Source organism: Stenella coeruleoalba, assembly GCF_951394435.1.
Source record: "Stenella coeruleoalba genome assembly, chromosome: 9".
In the NCBI taxonomy this organism is placed as follows: Eukaryota; Metazoa; Chordata; class Mammalia; order Artiodactyla; family Delphinidae; genus Stenella; species Stenella coeruleoalba.
The window spans coordinates 73,303,194-73,317,073 of NC_137155.1; the positions used below are offsets into that span (position 1 = coordinate 73,303,194).

Below are 13,880 nucleotides of genomic sequence, written 5' to 3' on the forward strand. Positions count from 1 at the left end.
TGATTTTATTTTCCTGTATTCAACAGGAGAAAGTCAGGAGACAATGTCAGGAGGAGAATTAGGTAAAATTCAGCAATTACATATATGAGTATTTGTAATATTTTGAAATCATATCTGCATGATGAATTGTTTCAAGAAAAAATAGCAAAAATTAAAAATATGGCAGTGAGGTACTCCTGCAGTATGTTTTCTTAGTCTCCTATGTCTTCCTCATTGTGAAGAGAGCTCAATGCGTGAAGATCCCAGGCTTTATGGTGTTTAAGTGCAGTCTGGGATGTTCCCCAGCTGTTGTCAAATATGACTCTGATCCATTATTTTTTACCTCACCAGACCATTATTCGGAATCCTTGACTGTAACCTGTAAAACTGATGGCAAGTTGAAAACTTACTTAGTCTTCAAGTAAAGGCTGTGCACAATATTTGCTTTGGGAGGTTAGGTACCAGTTGAATGGATTTGTGTTGTAATTATACTGGTCTTCATGCCTTTGGGAGTGAGGGTTGCCATAGTGTCTCCCGAAGAGATGCCATGCAAGTTGCATTGCTTTAAGAACCTGTACTTAATACACAGCAAATAAATACATTTACACATTTATTTTGACAAAGATGACCACATTTAGGTCCCCAGTGTTTTGTAATGCTCTTGATTACCTCCTGGGAGAAATGCTCTGGCTTTTGAAATTATCTATTGATGTCCATCTATCTGTCTGTCTATCTGTCTATTTATCTATCTATCTATCTCTGTAGAAACCTGCAGCAGTTTGGGGGTGAAAATATTTTATCTGTAAATATGAATAAGGTAGCTGAAGAATTAACTATCTTTTAAGATATCTTTCAGGTGATTTTTCTTAATGAGAGCACCTAGAGCTTTGGGAAACAATTTTTTAAAATTTTTATTTATTTATTTAATTTTTCGCTGCGTTGGGTCTTCGTTGCTGTACACGGGCTTTCTCTAGCTGCGGCGAACGGGGACTACTCTTCGTTGCGGTGCGCGGGCCTCTCATTACGGTGGCTTCTCTTGTTGCGGAGCACGGGCTCTAGGCGCGTGGGTGTCAGTAGTTGTGGCACATGTACTTAGTTGCTCCATGGCATGTGGGATCTTCCTAGACCAGGGATCGAACCCGTGTCCCCTGCATTTGCAGGCGGATTCTTAACCACTGCATCAACCAGGGAAGTCCCAGTTTGGGGGAAAAATTTTATCCATAGCTCTGGCTCCATTTGACTTAATTTTTTAAAATGTTTTGTTGTTTGCCTTAATGAGTATACTCTCTGCATTTGTATCAGTGTATAGAAGTACAGTTTACTCTGCCCATAGCATATAAGAATACAACATTCTTTTTTTAAAAAATATATGTTCAGCACTGAGTTATTTTTCTAGTATTGTACTAATATAGCCACTAATCTATGTCACCCATTTTATTTATTTATTTATCTGGCTGTGTTGGGTGTTCGTTGCTGCACGTGGGCTTTCTCTAGTTGCCGTGAGAGGGGGCTACTCTTCGTTGCGATGTGTGGGCTTCTCATTGCGGTGGCTTCTCTTGTTGCAGAGCACGGGCTCTAGACATGCGGGCTTCAGTACTTGCGGCTCACGAGCTGTAGAGCACAGGCTCGGTAGTTGTGGTGCATGGGCTTAGTTGCTCCCCGGCATGTGGGATCTTCCCGGTCCAGGGATCGAACCTGTGTCCCCTGCACTGGCAGGCGGATTCTTAACCACTGCGCCACCAGGGAAGTCCCGAGAATGCAACATTCTTAATAGGTCATCCTTGGATTGAAGTGAATGATATTTCAAATAATTGTTATGTCATAACTAAGATTGTATAGAAACTCAAAATTTTCTCTTCATGTTCTCCATCACATGCTGCTTCCATTGGTTAACATAAGCACAACTGAGTAGAAGCTGGGAGAGAGGCTGAATTCTTAAGTCCCTTTTATGCTCAGCCTGACTTGTGAGATAATTTATTCCTCTAGATTCCACCAGCAGAGAAGTTTCATGTGAACCAAAGCAGTCACCTAAACATGAAAATTTAGATGATACATGAACATATTTATAAAATTTATTTTTGGTCTGGTATACACAGATCAAAAAATAAACAAAATATAGTTTAATATTTATTGAGTACCTAATCTGTTCCAGGTTCAGCATTAAGCCCTTTTATACAGATTATTTTAGGTCATTCTCCTAGCAACTCCATGGAGCAGACATTAGTATCTCAAATACATAGAAAAGGAAATTGAGATGCAGGAAAATAAGTAACTTTTCCAACGTTACGCATGTGGTAAATTTGAGTGATAGCCAGGTCTCTTTGGTTCCAAAACCTATGACCCTTGCATTAGATCAGATTATAATTGCTATGTAACTATATTTGTAATGATTGTATGTGGGTACTCAATAGAATGGTGACAGTAGTAATCAGTCTTGGGTCTGCTGAGCTTCTTTGCCATCTGCTCAGGAGATATAGGTTAAAAGCTTGAATGTTGAAGATTCTCCCAGGGTCACCTCAGGGGCAAATCTGAAGAAAGTTCAGAGCAGGTGGCAGGACAGGAGAACCAACTGGACTCTTCCCACTTATACTTGGGAAGGAACTGTGTGGAATCCACCCAAGAGCCAGCAGTGCTAAGAGTCAAACATATAGAAAAAATTAAGGGTAGAAGAATGGAGTGGGTGTGGAGAAGGACTAACTTATTCTTAAACTTCTCAAGCTTAAAAATATCCCAGCAAAAGGAATCTTAAAGCCTTTCTTGGTGTATTAATTACCCAGGGGTGGGATTGAGGGGACTGAGTGGTGGTCCTGATCTAAGCTGAGCCCAGGGCCACTGGTCTGGAACTGACAGCATGTTTAAAGGGCAAAGTTGATTTCCATCAGCTCAACTTCTACTGATAACCAGCAGAAAATGGGTGAGGAAAAGAACCGATGGGGAAAGCAGCTGAAATGTGTATGGTGAGAAGGCATGGAGAGGAAATTAACATTGGCAATGGCACAGGTGTGGTGAGGCTGTGGGTTTCTCACCCTTGTCACAGAGTAAAGGCTTCACGGCCTCACTGTGCAGTTTTAAGTGGTAAAAACGTTGAAAACTGGGGCTAAGTCTTTAAGAACTTATATGGTGGTCATTAAGATGAGTGTAAGCTTTTCAGAGCATCTGATCTCTCTACCTCATCCTTTCTGTCTGTTACAGGAAGAAAAGAAGGGGAGAAAATTTCACTGTTATAATAAGACCTCTATTCTTTTAAACAACTTATACCAATGCCTTAGTATTTATTGTATTTTTTCTGGGGAGTTCTTCTTTCTTCTGTGTGTGTCATCTTGGTAATGTTTTAATTTCCATTAAATGAGCAGGGATTCTTGAAGTTGCTATAACACTACTCTTGGTAAAAGGTGGACATATTTCAAGATATCCTGTGTGTTCTTAATCCCTCTAAACCAGGATCATTGTGGTATAAAGAATATTTGATTGGTTTCAGGACTGATAGAAAAAGTACTATAAGATATGCTGTTGGGACTTTCCTGGCAGTCCAGTGGTTAAAACTCCGAGCTTCCACTGCAGTGGGCACGGGTTTGATCCCTGGTCAGGGAACTAAGATCCCACATGCCATGCTGGTGTGGCCAAAAAAAAAAAAAAAAAAGAAGCTGTTGACTGTGAAAGGTTAAGAGAAAAAGGAAATGCCATCATGAAAGAGTTTGTGTCTCTGCAGTACTGATGTAATTTTAAATCGTATTAGCTATGGCCTCTCATGATTAACTGTGTACTTGTTTTTTCTCCATTTGACTCAGCAGCCAGATATAACATTGCCTTTAACATTTAAGACTCCCAGCATAAAGGAAAAACTGGCCTTTGAAGAATTGTGTGTGCAAGTCAATTAAGGACAGTCAGAGGGAAGCCAAGGGAAGGGAGTCCTGTAGGCAGATTACTGAGAGAATATGGTTATCACAATACTTTTATTATGATCAGAAATTTACAAGCATTCACTCAAATATATTCTTGACTCCTAGGCAGCTCTGGGCATATTTCCATCATCAAATTGAGATAAATGTCAGTGCAACTTGAGTCAAACTACTTTTATTATTTAAATTTCTTAAACTCCAAGAAGTTTAAAGTCATAAAGAAGTCTTAGGACTTAGGCTGTTAGAGTTTTCAAGTCCCACAGTCTCTCTTGCAAAAGATCTTTGTCCCTTATGTTTTGACAGACACGTTGGGTAGGTGTTGAATTTAAGCATACTGCTAACTAAGAGAGTGTTTTGGGGAATTCTGCACACAGGTAGTCTCTGGCTTAGGCACTTTGACTTACTTTTGTCCCTTTCACCTAAGGTCACCTACCTCCAGCAAATTTTCTAGATGCCTGTCATGAAGACCTCTTTTCTCAGCTTCCTCTCACATCCCCCCATATCTAGCTGCTTCTCTAACCCCAGCAGGGACTTGAATGCTACACTGCCTACACTCACCCTACATCCTGAATATTTCTACCCTCTACTAGAACCCCCATCCATAACACACATGCTGTACTTCCTGTACTCCCCACAGTGTACTACCCAGTTCCTGTGTCCAGGTTTGGAAAATCATGGGGTTTAGATTTCTTTGAAACAGAGAATTTTTACTTTAGAGTAACCAGCAGCCCAACCCCAGATAATGTGACTTAATTGGTCTGGGATGAGCTCGGGGCTAAAGTTCCCCGGGTGATTCTGACTGAGGTAGACAAGCAGGAACGTTATCACTGAATGCATCTGAATTTCGCTAGAATCTAAGGTGAGGGTATTAGGGGGTGGTACACGTGGAATTTTTTAGTTTGATTTTTTAAAAATGATAATATCAAAAAAATTTTAGACAAAAAAATAAATTTTAATGACAGAAGGACAGTGTTTCTCAAACTTTTATATGCATATCAACCACTTCCCCCTCCCATCTGGCTAAAATGCAGATTTTGGGTGGAACCTGAGATTCTGCATTTCTAAAAGCTCCCTGGTGAAGATCCTGTTTGCCCTAGCACCATGCTTTGAGTAGCAAGGATTTACAGGGTCATGAAAGAAGAGAAAGCCTAGTTAGAAGTTACAGTTATTGTGAAAAGAGAAGTAGGTGGACTAATCATGGTCAAAGAGCCCCTGAATAGAAGTGACAAGAATCCCACTGAGATTAAATGTGGCTGAGGGTTTACTGCAGTGTCCCAACGTTAACTGTTAACTTTCTGTATCTTCCTCCGGCACTCTCTCTCAAGACTCTGCTGGAGAGAAGTAGATCGATGACTGTGTGCATGGAGAGGGCAAAGGTATAGCTAGGAGGGACTATGTTTCTCTTCCAAGACTGCAAGGAGGAGATGATCCATCTCTTTCTGTAAAAACATTGTTATGCAGGTTGGTTAGGCTTTTACAGTACTATTGAACACAGAGGTGCTCCAAGAGCATTTACCATTATATGTGCTTTTGAAGGCGAACCTAGGAATCCAACACCATGTCTGGTAGGATATTGTATCTAGGGCAAAATGCGTCTGTTCTCACGTGTGAAATTTTAGAACAAAATCGATTTGTAAGTTAGGAATTGTCTGTGATCTTGTACTTTCAACTTAAACTAGATATGAGGGGGCCCAGTTTCCTCATTCTTGGTGTGAACATGGTGCCTCTTTACTTCTTGTAGTTAACCAGTATCCTATGGTGACTAATGAGTGTGATGTGGTGAAAGTGTATAGTTTCTATGATCCCTTCTACCTTTTAAACTATGTGTCTATGATACGGGTCCTAGAGAAATGGCTTTATCTTAAATTACAGTGATATTAAATTGTAACTTTATTTGGTAGGTTGATACTGAACTAGTCACAATGCTTGAATTGATCAACTGCCAGGTCATATTATAACACTGTCTTTTCTATTTAAGGTTATGAATAAAATGGGGGGCTCTGGAGTCAAACTATCTGGTTCAAATCCTAGTTTTACCACTTGCTAGCTGTCTGATACTGGGAAAGTTATTTAAATTCTCTTTGTCTCAGTTTCTTTGATTGTAAGATGGAGACAATAATAGCACACATATTTCATAGAATTATTGTGAGAATTAAACAAGTTAAGCATGTAGAATAGATCCTGGTACATAGCAAGGGCTTTATGAATGTTACCTGTTACTGTATCATTAAATACAATCTCTACCTACCTTCACAAATACTCCTATTATTTGCATTTACTTGTTTCTCTATATATGCTATAAGCAAGTCTTAAAGTACCAATTTCGTTTTTATAGGGCACAGGAAAATATTTTGCTAATGTTTAAAAATGATACCTAGATTCTAAGCATTACTTCAGAAATTAAAATTATTTTAACGTGTCTTCCATTATTGCATTTTCTGGATTAAACCTACTTTTGCTGCTGTATCAGCAAGTCTAGGATCGTTTTCTTACAAAACATGAAGAATAGAGCTTAGATTTCTAGTGAAGACATTGCTGGTAATAGTTAATAAGTCAATGAACACTCAAAGGAAAATACCAAAAGCAAAACATTTTAAATTAGGCACTGAATCTAGAAACACGATTCAGGGTAGACAGATACTATAACAATATTTTTGAGATTCTGTTCTCGGTATGGCAGTGGTCCCCAACCTTTTTGGGACCAGGGACCAGTTTCGTGGAAGACAGTTTTTCCACAGACTGGGGGGAGGGGGGAAGGTTTCAGGATTATTCAAGTGCATTACATTTATTGTGCATTTTATTTCTATTATTATTACATTGTAATATATAATGAAATAATTATACAACTCACCATAATGCAGGATCAGTGGGAGACCTGAGCTTGTTTTCCTGCAACTAGATGGTCCCATCTGCGGGCAATGGGAGACAGTGACACCCGTGTGTTGCTTATGTCCAGTCTACTCCATAAGATGCAGCTTAATTGTCACTTGCCACGCACTGATAGGGTTTTGATATGAGTCTGTAAGCCATTGATTTATTATGGTCTCTGTGCAGTCAAACCTCTCTGCTAATGATAATCTGTATTTGCAGCCGCTGCCCAGCGCTAGCATCACCACATCAGCTCCACCTCAGATCATCAGGCATTAGATTCTCATAAGGAGCGTGCAACCTAGATGCCTCGCATGTGTAGTTCACAGTAGGGTTCTTGCTCCGATGAGAATCTAATACCGCCGATAATCTGACAGGAGACGGAGCTCAAGAGGTAACGCGAGTGATGGGGAGCAGCTGTAAATACAGATGAAGCTTTGCTCACTCGCCTGCCATTCACCTCCTGCTGTGTGGCCTAGTTCTGGGGGTTGGAGACCCCTGTGGTATGGTATACATACATTTTTGTAAAAACTACGTACAGTTGGAGCATTGGATAGGTTTCATTTTCTATGCTGAATATGGAAAATTTTTTCATTTAGCCAATTGTATAAAGCCAAAAATTTCCAGAAGACTCTAGTGTATCAAGATAAACAAAAATTTGACACTCTTGTTTACCCTGTCAAAGGCAGAATCTTAAGGCTTTGCTTTGGTATATAAGCCAGTAGTCTTTGTATTTTATGATAAATTCTGGGTGTATGCCTGCATGTGTGTTTACTCTGTTCTATTTTTTTATATGCATGTTTTCTTTTTATCATTTATTTGTTGTCATAAGTATATTCTTTCATAATTATGAAAATAATCAGATAATGATTGATAAATTTGATGTTTATCTTTCCAATTTTTTCCCGTGAGAATATATACTTAATGAAGGGAGGTGGATCATTACTTTACATGTGTTATAAATCTACTTCTCCTCTTAATGTTTTGTGAACGCCTTTTCATATCATTAGATATTTCTCTTCCTAATCATTTTAGTGTTTAATGACTCATGTGGCTGTACCATAGTTTATTAGTTCCTCATTGTTGAATATTTAGATAGCCTCCAATATTTTACTGTCATAAATAATTCTTCAATGCACATCTCTTTAAAAGCTAAATTTTAGTAGATTTTCCAGCTGCCTTCCAGAAAAGATGTATTAATTTACTTTCCTGATACTGAAGTATGAAATTCAGCCCTCATTAACAATACTTATTATCATTTAAAAAATGTTTCCAAATTGCTATGTGAAAAACAGTATATTATCATTTGTATTTGCATTACTTTTGGTTCCTAGTGAGTTTAAACTGTTTTTATGTATTATGCATATTTCTTGTGGGGTGCAAATTGCCTTTTCATATTCTTTGTCTATTTTTATTTTGGTGTGTTTGCTCTTTCTTATTGATCTATGAGAGACTATTTTCCTCAGCCTGTCATTTGTTTCTTTTTTTTTTTCAAATTAAAAAAAAATTTTTTTTAACATCTTTATTGGGGTATAATTGCTTTACAATGGTGTGTTAGTTTCTGCTGTATAACAAAGTGAATCAGGTATATGTATACATATATATCCCCATGTCCCCTCCCTCTTGCGTCTCCCTCCCACCCTCCCTATCCCACCCCTCTAGGTGGTCACAAAACACTGAACTGATCTCCCTGTGCCATACAGCTACTTCCCACTAGCTATCTATTTTACATATGGTAGTGTATATATGTCCCTGCCACTCTCTCACGTCGTCCCAGCTTACACTTCTCACTCCCCGTGTCCTCAAGTCCATTCTCTACGTCTGCATCTTTATTCCTGTCCTGCACCTAAGTTCATAAGAACCATTTTTTTTTAGATTCCATATATATGTGTTAGCATATGGTATTTGTTTTTCTCTTTCTGACTTAACTTCACTCCATATGACAGACTCTAGGTTCATCCACCTCACTACAAATAACTCAATTTCGTTTCTTTTTATGGCTAAGTAATATTCCATTGTATATATGTGCCACATCTTCTTTATCCATTCATCTGTTGATGGACACTTAGGTTGCTTCCAAGTTCTGGCTATTGTAAATAGAACTGCAATGAACATTGTGGTACATGGCCCTTTTTTTTTTTTTTTTTTTTTTTTTTGCGGTACGCGGGCCTCTCACTGTTGTGGCCTCTCCCGTCACGGAGCACAGGCTCCGGACGCACAGGCTCAGCGGCCATGGCTCACGGGCCTAGCCGCTCCGCGGCATGTGGGATCTTCCCGGACCGGGGCACGAACCCGTGTCCCCTGCATCGGCAGGCGGACTCTCAGCCACTGCGCCACCAGGGAAGCCCCATGACTCTTTTTGAATTACGGTTTTCTCAGGGTATATGCCCGGTAGTGAGATTGCTGGGTCATATGGTAGTTCTATTTTTAGTTTTTTAAGGAACCTCTGTACTGTTCTCCATAGTGGCTGTATCAATTTGCATTCCCACCAACAGTGCAAGAAGGTTCCCTTTTCTCCACACCCTCTCCAGCATTTATTGTTTGTAGATTTTTTGATGATGGCCATTCTGACCAGTATGAGGTGACTGTCATTTGTTTCTAGTGAGTTTTGTTAATTTTTTATTTTCTTGACAATCAGAAGTTTCAGTTTTTAAAAATTTGTTGCCAGTATCTATAGTTCTTTTTTGTTTTGTTTTCTGTTTCTGGCATTTGACATTTTAAAAAGTCCTTTCTACCCAAATATTGTGTAAACACATATCTATGTTTTTATTATTTCATCTTTTACATGTAACTATTGAATCCATTTGAATTTATTTGGATGTATGTATGAGATAGAAATCTAATTTTTAAAAAACGAATATCCAGTTTCTCCATTGCTTATTGCACTTCCTCCACTGAATTAAAATGCCATATTTTATTATATATAAAATTGCTACATGTACTTGGACCTGTTCTTGAACATTCCAGATAAGTCAGTCTATTTCTTTGTCATGCCACATACTAGTATAGCTGTATAATATAATTTAATATCCAGTAATGTAAACCTTTTCACACATTATTCTTATTCCTCAAATGTTTTTGATTAATCTCTCTTTTTTTTTTTCCAAATGAAATTTAGTATCATTTTATCCATTGATTCAATGGATATTCTGTGCTAGGTGTTGTGCATGATGTTGAGATTGAGTGGATATTCTGTGCTAGGTGTTGTGCATGATGTTGAGATTGTTGCATAAATTAAGACAGTTCCTGCTCTTGTGGTTCACATCCAAAAAATCCACTTGGAATTCTGATGAAGAGTGTATTAATCTTATAAAATAACTTGGAGGATAATGTAATCTTTGCAATATTCAGATTATTTTATGGAAAGTTTTAAAGTCTCTCCATTTATTTGACACTTAAGAAATAAGTCTTAGTAATTTTTTTTAGAATATATTTTAAGATATGTATATATTAATTATTGGTATTTACAAAGTATCTTTTGTATCGTTACTATAATTGGGATACTTATTTAATTGATTATTACACTTGGTATCTAGGAATCTATTTTCTTATTTTCTATTATTTCTATTTTCTTATTTCTGTATTTCTGGGATTAAGATATATAAAATATATTTAAAGCAAGTTGAGATGATGATGATGATGATGATGATTTTACTGACTACGCACAATAGAAAACAATGTAACCTTAGAAGTTCTTCAGTAATGATTCTTCCCGTATTAGAGGCAACTATGCTTTGGATTTGGAATTGTAATTTTTAAAGTAAAGTTATTTGGGGATTAATTAATTTAATGTAATTGCAAGCGTGAACTAAGTTTTTTATTTTCACCTGAACTTTCTTTCTTGGTCTGAATATCCAGCGGACATCCCCATCTCTAGAAACATCTGACTCTGTCCTAGGGGTGCAGGTAGAACAAAATGGTTAAAGGGTTCAGACTCATCTACAGTGACTTTAAATTCTGGTCTGGGGGATCCCATGGGAGACCAGATGTATTTCCCAGGAGGTATTTTCAGGCTTCCTAATTTTCCCCTGGGAGGCTGATCTAAATTGAGATTCATGATTATTCCCAGCAGGAATGTAGTCACTTGTGCTGTTCTCTAACCTGACCCCCTCTACCCACATGGCATTCTGAACTCATCCTATTCAGACCTGCATCCCTCTGAGTAGAAAACACCCATAGCGATGTCAGGATGTGTACCAGGACATTTGCCCAAGAATCCTCAGCCTCTGCCACAGGACGCCCCAGACTCAGATCATATAATCTGAGATATTAGCTCTGGAGGGGAACTTTAAGATAAGCTTGCTCCACCGCTCATTTTATCAGTGAGGAAACTGTCAAGAGAAGGGAAGTGACTAAGGTGACACAGAGTGTAGGTAACATGCTGGGATAAGAACTTGGGTTTCATGACTCTGAATTCAGTGTTCATTTCCCTGTCATGCTGACTTAAAGATTGGTATCAGCCTTCTTCCATTATCTAAGTGAACCCTTAATTTCATCTTGATTTGTGTCTAATTAAAATTTAATAAAATATTTTATCAAATTTTCAAGATAATTTACATTCCGACTCATTACATTCAAGCCTCAGTCTGCTTACACTATTTTATATGGTGGCAAATTGGGAAATTTCTTGTGTAACTGAAAATATACTGGCAACAGGGTTCACACAACTTTCACATATCAAGAACAGAGGACTGTGTTTGTCCCAGTCATTACAGGGATGATTTTTGTAAAGGACTGCACACATAGATTAAGCTGGGTATCAGTTACCATTGTTTTCCCTTCCAAATTATAAAATCAGGTGATGTCTGTAAATGCTTTCATTATAAATATTAGAGAACATGCTGCTTAAAACAGAGTAGGGGAAACTATAGGAGGGAGGGGTCTGGAGTGCTGATTTTGTCCTTGAATGTTGACAGTTCCATGTTGTGGTGAGGTTAATGTTGTTTTGCTGTTGGCAGATGGTCCAATTATTGGAATTCTCTCTACCAGAAATAAACTACATTTTTTTTTCTATGAACAGGTACCCTCCCACAGTAATACTACCAGTGTCATTGTGAAATAGCTGTTATTGTTCGAAGGATGAGTATGTCCTCTTTTGTTTGAGGCAAGAAACAACTAATTAATTCAGTTATGCAACCTGCAGAATAGGTGTCTGAATCAGATTGACACAATTTTATTTATTTTGTTATAAATCAAAATAAATTCAGCAAATGGGTCTATTGTGATAGAGGTGACAGGTTATGGAAAAAATATAATGGTGATACAATGGCAGGGACTTTAGTTCAGATTACTCAATAGGAGAAAACTTATGTAAGCCTGTACATTTTTAACTCTAAAAATTCTGTGTACAGCTCAATTACTAAAATATTTCTCTTTTTCCTCAGAATGCTCCTTTTAGCATTCCATAGATAGGAGTTACTCCTTAGAAATACGTATTGTGGTCTTTATCAGTGGTTCTATATTTGATAATATCATCTATTAGGAGATTATATATATATATATATATATATATACAAGTTCTGGAAAAAGAAAGGTGATTATGTTAATTATGATATAAGCAGTTGGATTCATGAGAAGCAGTCACGGATCATAGTCTTCTGGTTATGGTCTTATAATGAACAAGAAATTATGTTTTATGTGGTATGCCTGGGAAACATCAAAGCTCCTTACTTACTCTCTGCTTTGTGGCCACACACAGTATCTCCAGCATGGGTGGCACACATGAATCCAATGCCCTTGACTGCAACTTGAGAGCATTTTAGCCAAGTGCAAACCCACTATTAATGGAAAAGTAAATCAAAGTAGATGTGGCATTGACATTTGTCTATGAAGAACAGCATAATATTGAAAAATTCTAGGATAAAATATTGATCTAAAAATAATTTTGAGGATGAAATATTGCCACTATAAACATACTATAGAAAATTATATTTGTATTGCAGATATATTTATACATATAATTTAAAATCCAAGGTTTAACTGTACATTTTCCTAGTTTAAGGAGTTATTTTGAAATAAAATTATCTACTCTAGAGAAAGTTTGGCATGGATCTATAGAATTTAATGAAAACAGCGAGTGCAACACTTGCACAGATTGTAATAGTTTACAAATGGGAACAACCTATCTTCTCCAACATAGGGCAGTGGGGCAAATAGCCTGATTTATTCACAGGATGTCATGTTAAACAGCACTCAGAATAAATGAGGTAGATATACAAGTATCAATGGGACTAAATGTCAGAAACACAACTTTTAAGTTAAAAAAAGTTGCAAGAAGCACAATATGATACCATTTATATAAAATTTAAAACCTCAAAAACAGTTCTATACATTCTAAAAATGGATACACGTGTAACAAAAGTACAAAGCATGCATAAAATTACACATGCCAACAAGCAGTAATTGTTCACTTATTTACTTTTTTTTTTTTTTTTTTTTTTTTTTGCGGTATGCGGGCCTCTCACTGTTGTGGCCTCTTCCGTTGCGGAGCACAGGCTCCGGACGCGCAGGCCCAGTGGCCATGGCTCACGGGCCTAGCCGCTCCGCGGCATGTGGGATCTTCCCGGACCGGGGCACGAACCCGAGTCCCCTGCATCGGCAGGCGGACTCTCAACCACTGTGCCACCAGGGAAGCCCCACTCATTTACTTTTTAAAAAACAAGTGCTGGCTAACACATATATATGGAATCTAAAAAAAAAAAAAAAAAAGTTCTGACGAACGTAGTAGGGGCAGGACAGGAATAAAGACGCAGACATAGAGAATGGACTTAAGGACATGGAGAGGGGGAAGGGTAATCTGGGAAGAAGTGAGAAATTGACATGGACATATATACACTACCAAATGTAAAACAGATAGCTAAGTGGGAAGCAGCCACATAGCACAGGGAGATCAGCTAGGTGCTCTGTGACCACCTAGAGGGGTGGGTTAGGGAGGGTGGGAGGGAGACGCAAGAGGGAGGAGATATGGGGATGTATGTATATGTATAACTGATTCACTTTGTTAAAAAGGAGAAGCTAACACACCATTGTAAAGCAATTATACTCCAATAAAGATGTTAAAAAATATAAAATAAAGATGATATGAAGTTCCAAAAAAAAAGTGCTCTTCAGTTGATATTGGCCAACTGTAACATG

At 37.9% G+C, this 13,880-nt stretch overlaps 1 protein-coding gene across 1 annotated transcript in view; it reads left to right on the forward strand.

Moving 5' to 3' along the window:
* CFTR (CF transmembrane conductance regulator) overlaps window positions 1-13,880 on the forward strand; it is a gene marked incomplete at its 5' end in the record, with an annotated part of 195,052 nt that overhangs the window by 34,129 nt on the left and 147,043 nt on the right. The gene's annotated exons all lie outside the window — the stretch shown is intronic.